At 39.0% G+C, this 13,910-nt stretch overlaps 2 long non-coding RNA genes across 2 annotated transcripts in view; both read left to right on the top strand.

The window, feature by feature from the left end:
- LOC309708826 overlaps positions 1–5,666 on the top strand; it is a 37,954-nt gene extending 32,288 nt beyond the window's left edge. The window contains exons 2-3 of the long non-coding RNA XR_014277333.1: positions 2,629–2,973; positions 5,594–5,666. This is a non-coding gene — a long non-coding RNA (uncharacterized lncRNA). The remainder of the gene's footprint in view (positions 1–2,628; positions 2,974–5,593) is intronic.
- A 1,573-nt stretch (positions 5,667–7,239) lies between these two features.
- LOC309708825 overlaps positions 7,240–13,910 on the top strand; it is a 53,759-nt gene continuing 47,088 nt past the window's right edge. The window contains exon 1 of the long non-coding RNA XR_014277330.1: positions 7,240–7,794. This is a non-coding gene — a long non-coding RNA (uncharacterized lncRNA). The remainder of the gene's footprint in view (positions 7,795–13,910) is intronic.

Genomic DNA, 13,910 nt, shown 5'->3' with positions numbered 1-13,910 from the left:
AGCCATCTGCCCACTGTGATCACTTGCTAAAGTGTCTTAATTAAGCCTCATTGCCTTTGTGTTATATGCTCCCCTTCACATGGACCTCAGAAATACTCAGACAGCGCTGCTAGGCGGAAGAAATATTGTGTAAGTGGAAGGGAAGTGAGAGCTGGACTTAATATGCGCACACTGACCCGTGTGATATCGTATCTCAAAGAGTGGTGTCACACTCTCTGACATATATTGTCATTCTGCTATGTGGCTGTGCTAGAGGGATTTTGTTTTTGTTCAGGGGCTCACAGGAGAGTTCAGGCAGCGAGTGGCCCCACTGATCTGCAATCATTTGCATGTTGAACACACCCCCGGCTCCTTGATGTAGACATGGAACAGTGGATGTGGACCGTGCCACACATGCAGGGTCCAGAGTGCCAACAATACCCTACGCACGATGACACATACCAAGGGAAGCTCTGTCATCCAGTGTCCTGTTCCGTGTCTTCATTCTGGGGCTGCTGATGAGAGGTTTTATGCTCTCAGGACCTTCAGATCTGTCAGCGGTTGCTCACCTGTTGTCACAATTTGATCCAAAAGAAAAGGGCTGTCGTAGCTTAGCATTATCACTCAAGTATATATCTGTGTGTGTGTGTGTGTGTGTGTGTGTGTGTGTGTGTGTGTGTGTGTGTGTGTGTGTGTGTGTGTGTGTGTGTGTGTGTGTGTGTGTGTGTATAAATATATCTGTACATATATTACAAATCACTGATTTACACTCTGTCAGAGTGGTCTCAAAGTATAGATGAATGGGAGCTAGCATGTAATTCAGGTCTGTCGACATTAGGAAGGTGTAGTCAACAGAAGAGCGGTGCTTCCTTGGCATTTTTCCTGCTCTGATGTATCTCAGTACAACAGTGGATGAATGCAATTTGCAGTAGTGCATCCTTTCCTTGCCACACTTGCAGGAGTAGGCTGCACACAAATGCTGTTCAAGCCACTGTGAGATGCTTCAATCTTAAAGGAACGTGATGGGGCAGTAACTGCAGTGACAATGATAATGCTCACCAGAAGCTCTCTGTATTGGATGAGATTCCAATTCATGATTCACAATCGGTGCCAGTACAGGAAGTGGTATGCATGTTGGTGATGCTGGATGTGTAGCACATGAGATTCCCATTGCAGACCTGTAGTAAATGATAGCCTTCTTATTAAGTGTAACTGTGGCGTTTCCCTTACATTTAGTTGCCTAAACTACCATCCAAACAGGAAGTGACTAGGAGCCGCTGAGACTATGGAAAGTCAACGACATCCAGTGACTTAAAGTGACGCTGAGTGAAATAACTGCTGCTCACACAAAACTTTTTTCAACTTCAAGACGAGTAATTCAAGCTAAACTTGCAGCAAGAATGCAGGAAATCATTGATTGACATGTGACCTAGGATACCTGGGTTAGTGACCAACCTGCAGCGATAAAGTGATGCACAATGAGTATATAATTATAATTATATAAATATAAATATATATAAATTATATAAATATAATTCAGATTCAAATTATTCTTTTATGTACCTACTCACATGTGAGATATTATAGTTTTGAATTTTCAAATTAATTTTTATTTTTACGTAGTTTCTGGATTGTGTTTGCTTGTTTCAGGTTAGTTGTTATTCTTAGTTTTCGTTTTTATTAGTTTCATTTGTTTTCATCTTTTTAAAAATATGATTAAATGTTTGGAGGCATATTCCCAGTGTAGGTATTACAATAAAAAATGCAGAATGTTTTGTAAGCAGTTGACTCACAGTTCATCAAAACCTGAATAAGCAAGCTGTGATAACCTATTCTACCAAACCAACAGAAACTAAATGGGAGGATATTTATTTTAGCTAGTTTTTCAAGTTTACAAAATTGTTTCAGTTCGTTTTAAATTCTTTCAAAATTCTATTTTTTTTTATTTTAGTTAACTAAAATGTTTTTTCAAGTCTAGTTTTAGGTTTTAGTCTAGTTTTAGTTATCTCTAATAACCACGGTTCAGACAGCTACCATTTTGGGGGGCCTGTTCAAAAACATACAAGTCAGTAACAGTGCTTCGGATTAGTAACTGCAGTAAAACTTTAAAAAAAAAAATCCGATGGCAATGAAAGGATCACTAGCTATCATGTCTTAAACAGCAAAAAAAGTTTATAGTTAAAAATCCCAGCTTTGTATTTACTTTGTAAAACAAACTAAAAAAATATATTTGCAGGAAATTTCTAGCAAAGTCATGCATCTTAAAGATTACCAAACAAACAAATGGACACCAACAGCTGGAGTCTGAAGATTTATGTATGCCCCTCCTTGTAAAAGGATTATTATTAATAGTGTACAGAAATGGTTTTATATTAGTTTGAATTATTATTCTAAATTTGATTTAGAATAGCTTGTTCAAAAAGTCATTAACTTCTTGTACAGAAAGTAAATACAAATCCAACATTCGGTAATAATATTTCTTCTTCACCCTTTGTGAGCTGTTGAAAACAGATGCACAGCTATCATATTTTTTTCCAAAAAGGCCGAGGGCTTGATTGATCCTTCATTTGTCAAAATCACGGGGAAAAATCCAAAAATACCTCTAACTGTTCTTTTTTTTCTACTTCCTCCCCCTTTCTTTCTTCAAAGTCTTTCTTTCACCATCCATTACAAGTGTGTGACAGGTTCCAGACGGGTTGAGAGGGGAGAACAATGTGTTGTGACCCTCAGTACCGCCCTCAAGCTCAGCGCCTGGCTTCAACTCCTTCTCCCAGCAGGCCGTGGGGGGGGGGCCTGGCCACCGCCCCTCTGCCCGCCTCCCCTCTCCTGGTCCCCCCCTTCTACCACCACCACCAGAATCAATCGCTCTGTGACACCATACAAACGATCCACCAAAGTCCATGCATCACAGTACAGTGCACCACCAACAATGACTGGCCATGTGGTTCAGGAGTGAGAAAGAAGGAGCCAGAATAAGATGGAAAGTTCTTACGGGTAAATATAAAATTAAAGGAGGGAAGGAAAAACAAGAGAGATGTGGCAGCAAAACAAGAAAAATGAAAAAACAAACCATGTGTACATATTGCTCCTAAACAATTCATTAAAATGTTTTAAACTGAGTGTCCGTAGGAAATTACACAGACCTTTAACCAATTAGTATATGCCAGTGCTATGGTGTCTGTGACATGTGCTGTTGAGAATCTGATATACTTAATTACGAAAGCATATTTAAAAAGTCTGGTGCAGTCTGGTGTTTATATGCTAAGAAATGGGCCATTTTAGCTCTTCGCTAGGTGGTTCCTAGGCATGTATCATTACATTTTTGTATATAAATAATGAGTAACACAAATGAGATGTTATTGTCATGAAATTAAAATAATACAATGCTTTTATAATGTATTATAGGTTCATAAATGCTAAAAACAGGTCATTTTAGCCCATTGCTAAGGAGCTGCTAAGCAACGTGATGACATCATAGTATCTGATATAGACAAGAACCTTCAGGGGCCTAAGATGTAGCTGAGTGGTGAGTTTGGTTCCTCAACTCCTGAACATATAGGAGGAGTTAAAGGACAAACAAACAAATAAACACACAGACAGAAACACAGATGATATGTATTATAGTAAGCTATCATTATAATTAATTAGATGTTTGTACCAAGTGTAAACATACACTTGTAAACAAGTGTAATATATAACTGTAAAAGAATGAAACTACTCAATTACATACAAAGAAGTTTAAATTAGCAACACCATCTTCACTAGTTAAACCATGAAAAACTAGTTTTCCTTTTCTAAACAATAATATTGTCTTGTTTCCTTAATGATACGTATACTTTGGGCATTAACTGATAGTAGTATGTAGTTTGACACTTTTAGGTATAGGTTAGAAATAATGAATGAACTCTATAGGTGCTGGTGGGCTCTATAGTGTTATGCTGCACTGCTGGATTAAACCATGTAAGCAGTTTTGTGTGCTGTCTGTGTTCTAAGCTAACTGTCCATATTTTTGTATCCCACTATGATTTTATGCAAGTATGTACCTCTCAACACACCCTTTCTAAATACAGGAATACAAAAATTTTGAAAAAGCGCCCCGGGCCTGGCAGAAAATGCACATGGGGTGGGTTTTTGTTAGTTTGCATAATAAAGCATATATCAAAATCTGTTTCATTCAGTCCCTTTCCTTATCCTTATCCATAGCTTATCGCTGCTTCATAAATGTCTCTGCAGGATATCAAAGTTTTGCAGTAATATTTCTATCCTGGCACAGTGGTAGTGACATTTCTTTACATCCACCAGAAATAGCTGGTTTACCAGAGATGAAGCAGGGAGCAGCTGTAGCAACACAGGTGATCTAGGCTTACATAAACTAGAAGCATGGTGGAGCCACAGTGAAGCGTTTATGATGTTCCACATAAAAGAGAAACTTTGCATTTGGAGGGATAAAGAGAGGGTATGATAACTGTGGCGTTTCTTGTTCTTTCTTGTTCTTCTTAATCACATATTGAGAGCGTTGATGTGTGAGACAGACATATTGCACTGAAGGTAAAATAGTGTGGATCTTCTAAGCTAACTCCTACAATGAAAGTAAGCAATTCTCATGATGTTAATTTAACACATTTACTGACAGCAGCTGCTGGCCGACGGTCACTAGGTAACTCTTTCACCTCCTACTGTTTGTTTTAATGCTGCTAATTGCGCATGTAATAATCATAATAGTAAAATTCACAATGCATCATTCAGTTGTAGTGCATGTGTAGACGACTGAAAATTTATTATAGCTTCAATTATAGCCAGAAGATCCTGCAAGCATCTGAGGTCCTCTCTGGTCAGCTACTGCTATTGTTTACTTCAAGCTGTATTACTCTGACTCCCAGAGGTCCCCTGGGAACCAAGTGCCCTCCGTCAAACCTCCCCCTTATCGTCACGCACACACTTACACACTTACACACTTACACACACACACACACACGGTGGAAGAATTGTGTTAATTTACCCAGCCAGTAGTATTAACCATATTATATCAAATAACTGCCACAGACAATTGGGCAGCCAGCTCCGTGACTTCATTTTAATTGATTTTCGTACATGCTCTCAGCTGTGGATGATTTGGTTTCCCTCTGACACTATGTTTATTAAAGGCATATTGCATAAAGGAATAAATAGATATTGTTGGTTGGATTTATATGAGCTTGGAAAGAATGCCGAGATTCGCCCCTTGTTTTAATATGAGCTGGGCGTGTAAATGTGTAGTTTGTTTAAAGTCAATATATTTGTTTAACCTTTGGGCAAAAGGGACACCTTTTGTGCGTGCGTGTGTGCATGCGTGCATATGTGTGTGTGTGTGTGTGTGTGTGTGTGTGTGTGTGTGTGTGTGTGTGTGTGTGTGTGTGTGTGTGTGTGTGCAATGGACTTTACCTTAATATGTGTAATGAAAAAAGTAAAGAGAAACAGAGAAATGTTTAGATTATTCCCAACCTGTCCATCAGAGGAATAACACTCAGCTTCATGAATGAGGTGACTTCATTGTAATATGCAGCACAGCCCGTGAATAGAGCCGTGCGCTGTGTGTTGGCCTGAAACTGTTTTTATTTTCTGTCTTTTCTTCAAGTGGAATGGCTTCGAGGAGACCCCAGGACCATTTCATCTTGAACATCCTTTACCAGCTGTCTCAGTCTTAAAGGCATGCTGTTCAGCCAACAGAAAATCCCACTAATCATCTTTTTGTGTTTGAGGGCACAATATGCTGAAACAGGCAGGGTGCAAACGCGCGCACACACACACACACGTATATATAGATACACATAAACACACACACATGCAGACACTGCCAGCCTGCTGCTCTCTTGTCCCCATGCCCTGAGGGGGAGAAAAGGGAGCGGAGGGATGGAGGGGGGTTCAGTATAATCACTTGTTAGAGGTCTGGCTCCGTCCCCCACGCTCCCCTCTCTCCTCTTCTCTCAGGAACCTCCTTACTCCTCCCCCAGCGTTCTGTCCATCCACCAGTTTGTACAGTGTCTCTTATTTTGGTTACTCCATGACTTCCTCCTGTGAGTTTTGTTGTTTACGCACACACACTCACACCACCTTATATACTTTGTAATATTTTCTATTTTCTAGTACTGTTGATATGATCATTTATGGAAAAAGGACCACAAATTACCTAACAGAGAAAAAAATTATTTAGGGCTTTGGTGTTATATATGAGAAGTTTTTAAGTAACCTAAATACTGTAGTCGCCTACTCTATGTTTTCCACTTTAGTAGCAATTTTATTAATTTAGTAATAAATTAATAAATGGTGTTTTTTCAATAACATATGTAGAAGTCCGTTAAAATAGAAGAAGGAGAAGAAGGAGACTGTGAAGAAGGCTGCCACATCTTCTGAGGAGGAGGCCGAAAACTCCACTTCTCCAGGTGACAGTGCTGTTCACACTGAGTGATATCTCCAATATGGGAGAGACAAATGTCATATAAGTCTGCATTTTCATCCTGGTTAAGAAAGACTTATTAACAGAACTTAATATGTCTATAAATTCTCAAATTCAGCTGTGTGCTTGATAAAGACTGCGACAGCCAGACTTGAGCAATAGTTCTCCAAGCTTTCTGGAGTTATTTCTTTCGGACATTGGCTGCTGTTTCACTCATTTCTAGTCCAGTTCTTGTACCCGATCATTTTCAGACCAGATGGTTTTTTGTTTGTTAAGCCACTTAATAGTGACCTATGAATCATTCAAGCATGAAAAAGATGAGGCAATGTTTGGTCTACACAGAACAGGCAACTTAGCAAAGAATCAGGTTTGTATCTATCTTTTGTCACTAGCAGCTCATTGCAAAAACACGGGATTTTTTCCCATTTCTTTACATGAATCTACAAAAAATACCAAACATAACAGAGTTTGGCTGGCGTAAAAGTGTAAAAGTTTTTTTCACCAACGAGGTGATTCCAAAAAGGTATTTGCCAAAAAATGTGGCATAACTTGGGCCTTAAGAATTGTGAGAAAACTGGACAAGAGCAGGATAAAGGAAAAAGGGACAGGGCTAGAACTTACAACAAAATAACAGAACCAGGAAGAAAATCCAGGAAAGACCTGATACAGGACCTGAGAGATGCATCTGGCCCGTCAGGTGATCCATTTACTGTTCACTGAAGCCTCATCAGAAATGGGCTCAATGGAAGGTTGACTGTCAAAAAGTTTGACTGTCAACCTTCCATTGAGCAAATTTGAAAGATCTAGTTATAAGTGTGTATAAAGCAGAGGTGTGGACTCGAGTCACATGACTTGGACTCGAGTCAGACTCGAGTCATTAATTTTATGACTTTAGACTTGACTTGAAAAAATGTTCTAAGACTTGTGACTTGACTTGGACTTTTACACCAATGACTTGGGACTTGAATTGGACTTGAACCGGTTTACTTGAAAAGACTTGATATTTCACCCCAAATATAAAACTTAACATGCATATTATATAGAGATTGAAAATGTGATGTCATTCAGGGGTAAAACCGCAAAGGATTCTGGGAACTCGTGGCAAGAGGTACTAGCGCACGCAGGCTTTCAATTGAAATCAGTCACACAGCGATAAAAAGAAACACAAAAATGTCAAGAAGCTGTTGTATTATTAACTGCAATAGCCGGTCGCATGACAGCCACGGGAAGCCGACGGGTAAAGAGATCGGTTGTTATCGGATTACGACGTTGAAGAGAAATTGTTCGAGCCATGTTTCCGAAGTAACAAAGACGCGACGGATGGCCTGGATTTCAGCCATTCAAAGATCAAATATAACGTCCCAGAACACTCCAGCTCACAGGTTAGTCTGCTCCAAGCATTTACACGAAGGTCAGTGTTTTTTAGTAGTTAATACGTCATTTTCATAACATAATTGGTGATATAGGTTACAAGCAAGTCTGGCGCTGAACAGAAATTGTCGCGCTATGCTCCTTTATTTATTGTGCATAAATAGTGAATTGTCCTGACACAATATTGCGTTTCGCTTCTGTTATTATGGTACATTGACAAGAACATATACTTTTATTCACAGGATAAAACAGGTTTTTTGTATCACTAATTGTCCAGTACGATTACAGCATACAATATTATTGTCACTGCTACATTTCTGTGATGGGTACCAGAAATTATTTCCACTACTGACTAATTACCGTTGAGCTCAAAGTCTATATTAATAAACGGTTAACGAATGTGTATTTATGACGACGATTTGTGAGACTGGTAAACTTATGATACGTATGATGGTCTTTCGTTCTACACGGTGCATTTCAAGGTCCTGTACCCATCCGTCGGTAAACTGTACCTGGGCTTGTTGCAGTGACCGGAAGTTACTAAACTTCATGAGTGTGTGCACTCACTCCAAGAACCGTATGATTATAAATATGCATATAAATATGCTACGATGAGATAGCTGACTTCATCTAACTAGCAAATGTTGTCCAGGCTACGTTGGTGATACAGTTTTTTTTAATATGTATGATATTTTTGTCATGCGATTTTAAAGCTGGTCCTACAACCGCATCCAAGAATAACATGCAGCTTATCTCAGAACTGTCGGTGAAAATTATTCTTGGAGCTAGGTTTAATTGAGCTGCATTTTATAGAGGTGCAATTTCACAATTTGTGTATATTTTCTAAGTTCACTATTTTGTCATGTGTTGAGAAAAACACAGATTTTAAAATTACATGGTCTAATATTTACATTTAGCATATAACGGCAACATGCTTTTTTTCGGGGGTTTTTAAAGACTCGAAAGGACTTGAAATTCAAAGTTTAAGACTCGTGACTTGACTCGGACTTTTACACCAGTGACTTGAGACTCGACTCGGACTTGCCTGACATTACTTGAGACTTGACTTGAGACTTGAGGATAAAGACTTGAGACTTACTTGAGACTTGCAAAACAATGACTTGGTCCCACCTCTGGTATAAAGTAGGGCTGAACGATATATCGCATTTGCGATAATATCGCGACATGATCAAGTGCAATTTTCTAACCGCAAAGGCTGCGATTATACTGCGATTATATTATACAATTCATGGGCTGCATCCTCCTGAGGCCGCATTTGTAGACCGATTACGTCACAGCGACGCGCCGAAGGCTGTCCAAATTACTACCATATCCCAGAATTCATAGCGCGGCCCAGCCAAACTCCAGTTTCCAGCAATGGCGGCTGCTACTAAGTTTTAAAATTACTCATACTAATCTTTCTGGGTCACAAAATAAACTTTTAACATATTTTCAGGCGAGAAAGTAGTTGTGTAAACATCAAATATCTGCTCGGTTTATCAAGATATCCCATATTTGCAAAAGTGCTTCGACGTTTTCAGAGGCGTCTGCTACCCACCAGCTCGACAGCTAGCCGGGAGCTCGAGGGTTACTGATGCGGCCGAGAACGGCACAACTCCCGGCACATCATTTTCAGATCACCGCGGAGTTTCGCTGCTCGGGTTAAACGTAATATATAAGTCACTTAGACAACCTAAAAATGTTATTGTTGGGCTTTTTTCAGTGTTTTGTTTGTTCGTGAGTAAATCGGTTTGGCTGAGATTAAAGTTATTAGATTAGATAAAATAAAACTTTATTAATCCCCCGGGTGGGTTCCTCCTTGGTTTTCACACAGCTGACTAAACGTCAAACAGAAAACTTATTAAACAGAAGTATGAGACAGTCGAGAATTTACACCAGTGTCTGGTTATATTTTAGATAGCAAGAAGCAGACGGCCGAGTTTATTAAACTCCACCGAGACAGCGGTGACGCTAATCAGAACTAGCCTTCTGATTAGCTAATCAGAACTAGACCGTTCAATTTCACGCCTTTAAACTTTAAAGGCGTGTTTGTGTGTGTGTTTATACAATTGCTATTATGTTTGCACTTTATGTGTAATGTTACTGACTGCAGAGATCAGTAAGATGTGTGTATTTTTTATTTATTAGTTTTATTTATTTAATATTATTTTTTAATTGAATGACAGTCTAGTAGTTCACAGATGTCGAAAAACTGAGTGTGGTAAAGCCACTGATTTTTTTATGTATATTTCTGCAATCTGCACATTGTACTGACTTTCATTTTAATGTTTACACCAGGGTTCCTTGTCAGCACTTTATGCTCAGATGTTTGTAAGCTAAAAATAAACTATTGTGTATGTTCAAATATACTGTTGTGATTGAAGAAGTTAAATAAAAATGTCAGTCATCAATTCATGCATCACCTCATGTCATCATAACAGAGGTCTGTCTTCCAGGAAAGAACAGTTTAAAATTTATGTAATATAGTATTGGCCATACTATATGATGTATTGCTTGTCTTTGTTTAATAATACAGAAGACAAAGACCTTAAAAAATAATCGCATATCGCATCGCAATCGCAATATTGGGGCAAAAAATCGCAATTAGATTATTTTCCATAATCGTTCAGCCCTAGTATAAAGGCACTCAGGAGAGAGGTACAACAGTGAGTGCCTGCAATCATCTAGATAGATAGATAGATAGATAGATAGATAGATAGATAGATAGATAGATAGATAGATAGATAGATTTAAGTGTTTAAGACACATTTTAAAGGAAAAAGTTGCTGTTTTGTGCATTACGTGTCTTTGCTCCTCTTGATCTTTAGTTTGATATTTACACAGGGAGCTGAAGTCATGTGAACATTAAGTTCTTTCTCTAATTTCCCCACTCAATGACTTTATGAGTGAACAGGTAATACATCATTCTTCCCATTGACTAATGTTCTGGTTCATTTTGTCCTTTCCGCTTCACCATCGCCTGCTGTGCAACACTGATTAATACCATCACAGCAAATTAGATAGCCAAGGAACAACATGTTTATCATTTTCACACATTAAGAAAAGTACTTTCTTTCCCTCAGTGCATTCAAAGCAGTGGCCACATCAAGGTGATCTATGCATACACAGCACAGAGGGGAAATATTAATTGGAATTATAGCCAGAGATGTGGCCTTTCTTCTAAAGGTCTTTAGACAGAGGACGAGAGCTGAGGGTAAGGCACCTTTACGTAATGATGTCATTCTTTACAGTGATCCACACAGAAAGTTCTCATTACGTCTTTTGAATTTTAAACATGCTAACTAAGCAATGGACATACAGGCAAAAAAATGTGTCTATGATATTTGTATATCATATACTTGTGTCATTGTTGTCAAATACAGTTTCTTCCTTTCTAATTGTTTCCAACTTGCAACTTGCTGCGGCGGTTTTAACTGAGTGTCTGGGGGGGACAATAAAACAGGCTACACTTTCCTCAAAGTTGTGTTACACATTCAGCAAACACAGAACAACTTTGACAATCCAAGACTCACTTTTCTTTTTCCTCCGTTTTCATCTCCACCAAGTCCTGAGGAGAATCTTGGGGTGTTTGGAAACTAAACTGCTAATTATTTCACACTTTTCAGTGGCTGGTTGCTAAAACTTTGTCCACTGGCTGCCGTTTGGGGCTGGGCTGTTGGTCTTTTTTTTCCTTTTTTGTGTGTCTGAAAACAGCTCCCTGCTGAGGGCTGCTGGATTTTTGTGTGTGTGTGTTTGTAGGTTTGTTTGTTTTGTTTTTTGCTGAAACAGCTGCCCGCTGAGACTACAAGTTGACTGACATAAACAAGCAAGACTGAATCAAACTAGTAGACACGGAGGCGCTAAAATCAAAACATTTAGCTGAAAGACAGTAAAATTAGATCATAATTAATCTCTGTGTCATTTTCATATATAGTCGATAATTTCTCTTTAATTAATTTATTAATATGATATATATATCTATATATATATATATAGATATATATATATGAATATATATATATAGATATATATGTGTATATATAACCTCTAAACATGGTCGCCATTTCTCTTTTACCTGTTTTTATTTTGTTTTACCTTTGTGCTATATAAGGACATCAGGAATTTTGCGAAAGCACCTTGAAAATCGTGATGGGCCATTCACTTACAATCGCAGCCCCAGGTATTGACAGAAAGAGAGCAAGCACTCAGAAATTCTCATATCATTTTCATCCTCATATCATGCTGAGAACGTAGCCTGGCACTGGTATGTTCTTACCCAGTGTTCCCTCTCTCAGGCTGTATATCACATCATAAAGAATACATAAACCCCTTCTCCAAAAAAACCTAGTCTCTAAGGCATCAGTGCCTAGCCCTGTTCTCTAACTCTGAACAGAAAGAGCTGAAACAAAGAACTTTCCTGAGAAAGAAAAAGAAGAAAAACAACATCGCTCAGAAAAGAAATTGAGAGACAATGCTAATAACTGTAAAATATGAATGGTGACTTGACATATTTACAAATGCGCTGAGAGGCGCCCTACTAAATGTGATAAAATGGGAAACCAATGGCATGGAAGAAGGCGGTTGTGGGCCCCCATCTCTTGCCATTAGATGTTCAGTGGAAGCTGTCAACAGAAGGCGCATTTGCCTGCCAAGCTCCCTCTCTGACTGAGCTCTCTGCCTGCAGCACGCCCCAAGCTCCTCTTTGACTCAAAGGGTTCATTTCACTTCTTTTAGCCTCATTCGCATGTGGTGCTACACAAAAACCCAGCTTGCTCGCAGCCTGCCTCTCGTGTGTGTGTGTGTGTGTCTGTGTAAACTGGTGTGTGTGTGTTTGAAAGGGTGTGTGTTTCAATTTCTTCTTTTACTTGTGTGTATGTGTTTGTGTGTGCTGTTTTTGCACGAGTGCACGTGCAGATGCATGTGTGTAAATCAAAAGGTGATGTCAGGATCCTCACTATTGCACTGACGGCCTTAAAGCAGCAGTGACAGGAACAAGAAGAGAGCAGAGGACCAAGTCCATCATCACACATTATTTTCTAGTGCTATTAGCATGAGCTCCTTTTACTGAGGAATCACAGCCAGCTTGATTTCACTGTGATATCTCCATAATTACATCACAGCTGAAAAATCTACCATAGTAGTATCCTCCCTCATGCTTCGTTTACTCCTCGTCATCTGTGGATAGCTGTTGTTATAAGACTGGGAGCTTTGGGGAGTGTTGATCTTTAAACTGGGAGCCACATATTTCCTTACACTGTTAGATTTCAGAGAGGTTTGTTTAAAAAACTAAACACTAAATCGCTTGCTAGGGTCAGAAGTTATAGGTGTTGCAAACCCTGAAGCTGAGGGGTGCATAAAGTATCCGTGTTTGACGTTGGTAGGTTTGGTTTGGTTACCAGCACGGCCTCATGGCAGTTTATGAAACAGTCACGCAACTGAATTTATACATTTGTTTTCCTGGACACAAATTTTCCCAATTCAACATAAACCTTTATCTATTGATTTGTGTCCTTGTCACAAAGTCAAGTGTCTGCTTTAGTTGGTTGGATCACTGGCAAAGGTGCAAGTTAGGTCAGGACTAACATCAGAGACTAAAGTCTGAATCTGACACAGAACAAGTTTACCAGAGATTTTTAAACCTTTTTTATTACTTTTAGACTTTTCTATTGGTTGTTTGCTTTTGGTTCTCACTCTGTTTTTAGATTTATTGTTAAACTGTAACCACCCCACCCCCCACGCCCACCCCACATATGGCACGTTCTCTTGAGTGTTGTGTTGACTGTACAAAAAAGGGGAAAAGCATTTACAGTGGGGCAAAAAAGTATTTAGTCAGCCACCGATTGTGCAAGTTCCCCCACCTAAAATGATGACAGAGGTCAGTAATTTGCACCAGAGGTACACTTCAACTGTGAGAGACAGAATGTGAAAAAAAAATCCATGAATTCACATGGTAGGATTTGTAAAGAATTTATTCATAAATCAGGGTGGAAAATAAGTATTTGGTCACCTCAAACAAGGAAAATCTCTGGCTCTCACAGACCTGTAACGTCTTCTGTAAGAAGCTTTTCTGTCCCCCACTCGTTACCTGTATGAATGGCACCTGTTTGAACTCATCATCTGTATAAAA

The sequence above is a fragment of the Aulonocara stuartgranti genome, assembly GCF_965226115.1.
Source record: "Aulonocara stuartgranti genome assembly, chromosome: 6".
Classification (NCBI taxonomy): domain Eukaryota; kingdom Metazoa; phylum Chordata; class Actinopteri; order Cichliformes; family Cichlidae; genus Aulonocara; species Aulonocara stuartgranti.
Note: the sequence above shows the minus strand (reverse complement) of the source record. Positions and strands in the feature narration are given on the sequence as shown.